This window comes from Mercenaria mercenaria, chromosome 14 (assembly GCF_021730395.1).
Source record: "Mercenaria mercenaria strain notata chromosome 14, MADL_Memer_1, whole genome shotgun sequence".
NCBI classification, from domain to species: Eukaryota; Metazoa; Mollusca; class Bivalvia; order Venerida; family Veneridae; genus Mercenaria; species Mercenaria mercenaria.
This window is the reverse complement of record NC_069374.1, coordinates 28,447,573-28,452,472: the sequence shown is the minus strand read 5'-3', so window position 1 is coordinate 28,452,472 and position 4,900 is coordinate 28,447,573. Positions and strand designations below refer to the sequence as shown.

Below are 4,900 nucleotides of genomic sequence, written 5' to 3'. Positions count from 1 at the left end.
AAATTTACTAGGTGAAGTCGAAAAAGATGTAAAAGTCGAGGCTTTTTTCGTAGACTAATCTTATAAATTGAAATTTATAAGAGTGTAACCTAATGTTACATTTATCCTACCGCCTGATTTTAAATCATTTTTAGTAAAAGAAACAAAACAAATTAACAAAACAAAAACACCAACTAGGTAGGTGGCTGATTTAACAACAGTATTCCACTAATATGAGTGGCCAATTTACACAGCCTCTTTGGTAATTCGATTTGAAATTAGCTCTAAAAAACGTAACAATATGAAATAAACGAGAAAAAGCTATGGCTCACCTTACGATTTTTACCCGACTTCTGTTTATTGCTAAACATGATGAAATAACTTGAATTTGCTGCCTGGTGAAGTTTTACCCAGTTCAAACGCTCAACAATCAATCGATAGACCTGGACTAGGTTTATCGACAGACCATACTACCACTTGAAAGAAAAATAGGCACCAGTTTTCCTGACGATCTGATTCGATAACGTTCCTTTCTAAATGCAATATTCCTTGATTCAAGTGCAGAAATCAAAATGTCCTTCGCTAACGCTCTGGATGAACCAGCTTCCGTTTCCTTGAGCGATTTCATTATAAAAACTTCGTGTGGTAATTGCAAATATACATTGCCGGTCTCATGTACCTAGTAAAAGCTCGTTTATGAATACTGATGATGCATAATCGTTGCATAAATATCTCTTTAGTGTAGTTAGTCTCGAAACAAAAACCAAGAAGGCGTCGTATTGAAACAATGTACATTTGTAAAAAAGCAAGTCCGACAAAACTTTACTTAGTCCCTGACCTTATTATATCCATAGATTTTGCAGGATAAATTACACTATATATTGTTCTCTTTAAGGGCATTTTGTATTGATATTATTTCATATTTAAATCAGATGTTCATAGACGATGCAGGTTGTGATAGTTTTGCTGATCGTCATTTATCCGGATAATCTAGACTCAAACCATCGTCAAAATGCTTAAACATGAAAAATTCAAAGAATAATTGACAGTAGTACAACTAACAACATTATTATCCGTCATTGTATTTGATATGATAACTAATATGTGTGCAGCTGAAACATTCCGAAACGTGTTATTAATAAGTTTAACATTTGAGGTTCTCTTTATTTATAAAACATACAGACATAAAAATTTTTATTTGACAACATGATAGAAAATAAAACAATTACTACTTGACTTGTAGATTTTCTTCTGTGCACGGAAATGTTATCAAAATTATCACTTTTTATAGTGCTTTCACGTAGACTCTCTTCACACAAAACAGCTTGAGATTGTTTCTTTTTCAAGTTCAGTTCAGAAAACATCCAGCATATCAACCTCTTTTATAAGTCGAATATGTTTGAAAAAGCCTGTTGTTTGAAATACATATGGGTTCAATCAAGTATTTCATTCACTGTAGAAAAATATCCAATCCACCTAAATGTAATACACAGAGATGAAACATTTTGAATGAAATGTATTTTAACCCGATTATTTCAGAGAAAAATTAAGGAATATGTACATTGTATTAAATGTTTATGGAATATATATGAAAGGTTCACATTCAATAAATATTTGTAGAATAGTTGAGGTGAAGCATTGAAAGCATAGTTTAAGCCTATAGCATTTTGGATTGAACATAAAATGATAAGTTAAAGTCAATATGACATTTTGATATGTAATATATCTACAAAAAGGACACAGATCGTTTAACAATTTCCAAGACGAACGACTCCATTACAACAAGAATGTGTCCTGCGGTTGTAAGCTCTTCTTCCACAACAGGACTGTCCGCTTCCGAGACTGAGTCTGCCCGCACAGCATGTGTACATTCTGTAATTATAAGCCCTTCTCCCACAACAAGACTGTCCGCTTTCGAGACTGAGTCTGCCCGCACAACATGTTTATATTCGGTAATTATAAGCCCTCGTCCCGCAACATGACTGTCCGCTTCCTAAATGTAGTCTTCTTCCACAACAGGTGTAGAATCTTGGGTCGTACTCTCTCCGACCACATCTAGCTGTTTAATAAAATAAAACAGTAAACAACACAGGTCGCTCAACATGATAAAAATGAAAATGTTGCAGGCTGTTATTATACAAATAAAGTTTACATCTCAGTTTATTTACTGACCGGAAAGACATCGACATTCTTGTTGACATATAACGCTAGTTTTAACGACAGGTGTCCTTGTTTCTCAAATTGAGGCAATTTTATTTTCATTATAAAACAATGACCTCCTACAATCAGACAAGCAGGCTGTTGTAATAGCCTCGTTTTGCATCATAAGTCATTTAAGAAAAACATTTTAACATGCACAACACTAGTTTCAGAAGTGTTCAATATTGTTCAAATTGCTTTATTGGTGATTTACAAATTAATAAAATGACATTGTGTTCAATATTTCTGCTAAAAGGTTACATCATTTGATAAAAAATTACTTATCAAATAATATCCGAGGGAACCCCCTACACCTCTAGAAAATAAACTGGTTCTGCCACTACATGTAACAACAGTGATTTTTTATGATAAAATTTAAAGAAGCAAATAAAAATAAATTTTATCTTTTATTACCTGAAATTATCAATTTAATTTTACCACATAAAAGAATTCCACATTTCTTAACATACCAGGTTATCTAAAATGTGTATTATTTTGTTTGACATATGGTAGAAAGCGGCATGCGTTCTAAAACGATCCCTAAATGAACGTAAATATGGCTGAAGTGGATGAGCCTTTGCCTAATTTCTGGGCAGAGAAGCGAATTTAGAGAAACTGGCTTACCGATCATTTGCTAAAACCATCTCAACATGGGTATTACTTTACATGGCAAGTGTTAAACAACATCTAAATTATCCGTTTAAAAATGATTCGGGGTTGTCATCTATTTGGTATTTTTGTTATTTGTACATTGATATATGTTTGCATACTTCCATTTAAAAATTGATTGAATTTGAATCATTCTGCAGTACTGAATGGCCACTGAAGAACATTTGAAAACAAACTAGGTACCTGATTCCACTGTAATCAAACTGGCCAATGCAACAAAAGCAGCAAGTAAAATAAATCCCCTCATGGTGCTATCTGAAAAATATCATAATTACAGAATGACGTGTGACACAACAGAAACAATATAATAAAGTAATGGAATAGAAATCTGTATAAATTTTGAAGTATTCCGAGTCATTTCATTGACATTCAGAGAGTGATATCAATGCTATATAATAGAAAACGCATTTTCGAGTAAATGTGACAAGCAGAAGCCACTTTTAAAGATTCTGAGTGTAATGAAGTTTGAAGTTTGTTGGCCCTTTGCAGTCGCCCGACACCAATTAAAGGTTATATGGTGACTTTCCAGCTTTGATGGTGGAGGATGACAATTTATAAAAAAAAAGCTATCTCTAAATTTCCGTATGAAACAATGGAAGATGTTTCTGCTTCTTGCTATTGTTTAGAAGCCATTACATGTTTGGAGAAATGAATGTTTTTACTGAATAGTTAATTACAAATTAGACATTAGCACTTTGACGTGAGACATTTAATTTTTATCCCTTACTTTTCTCAAAGTCGACTTACAAATCAGAGATGTATGCTGTTTTCCGATAATTGATATATCATTTGACATTGCTTGATAATTTAAAAACAACTTTCAGTCACCAAAATTACCCTTAAAACATATACAATGTATTAGAAATGATGATTTATTTTCCCTAGTCTGAAAATTACAAGATTCGTTTAGTTCAGCAATTATATATACACAATAAACTCGACCAATTTCATTAAACTGGTGAACCAGTCGCTTTAAAGTACGTATCAAGTTTCGGAATAGTCGATCACGGCGAATATATGCGTCCAAAAGTGAAAATATAGCAGTCGCAAGTTTAACAATTTTATGTATGGTTTGGACAATAAGACTAGAAATCAAAGTTCTTTTTAGGTTATATTTCAACATTTCATTAATTTGTGGACCGGTCGTTTTATTTTATAGGAAACTTACAGAACATTCTTACGAGTTGGTTTACCTGATTAAACTGGGCTTTAAAACATTTGTGTAAGTCCATGCATACATAGATGAAAACCAAACAGAAAAAAAACTCTAGATAAAGACCCAGAAACATTAGTATTGTATGCTTTTTCAAAATATGGACTAGTTCTATGAAAGTTTAATGTCGGCGTCTTCAACTAGAAACGGAATGGAAGTAACGGTTTTTTGACCAAGCATAGGATTCTGATATTTTGAATTAAAGTTACATTGCCATGATGAAGCGAAACAATTAGCCCAATGAACATTGTATCTTTTGAAAGAAATTAAGCTTGTGTTGATTATACTAAAATGAAAATACATGCTTTAAAATCGAAAGGGACCGAAGAGGCTTTCTAGCACATACATGCAATTAACGTTATAAACTGTTAAAGCAAATTTAGTTACGTTTGTCACGGATTAAGCTTTAATTTATGCAGCTTAATGAAATATTATTCATAAAATGCAATCGTTACATAGATTCAAATATTCGACTTGAATACACATTGTTTTATGTTTAATTTCTACATTACATTAATAACGCTGTAAAAGCTTTCAAATATATTATATTTTTAAAAGGTCTCACCTTTTCGTAATGTTTCTTGTCGCTTCTTTTAAACATTATCTTAAAACTGTTAAAAAAATGCCTACTTATAGAAACGTTTTCACGTAAACAGGATGTTTATGAACATATCAAAATCGTATCCGTATAGAAAATTTAACTAATCCAGGTCAATTATTTAGTGGCATTTAATGGTATCTAAGTAAACAATAAGTTGTCTTAGGGAACATATACATAACACATACTTAAATTAATTTCGGTTCATCAAAATTTTGAGTATGAATACTATTTTAAGGCTT

General features: G+C 32.1%; 1 long non-coding RNA gene across 1 annotated transcript; it reads right to left on the bottom strand.

Moving 5' to 3' along the window:
• Window positions 1-1,682: 1,682 nt before the first annotated feature.
• Window positions 1,683-3,104, bottom strand: LOC123543325 (uncharacterized). The gene is made up of 2 exons (XR_008366908.1): window positions 3,031-3,104; window positions 1,683-2,038 (listed from the first exon to the last, which is right to left on the bottom strand). It is a non-coding gene; the product is annotated as an uncharacterized LOC123543325 (long non-coding RNA).
• Window positions 3,105-4,900: the final 1,796 nt, after the last annotated feature.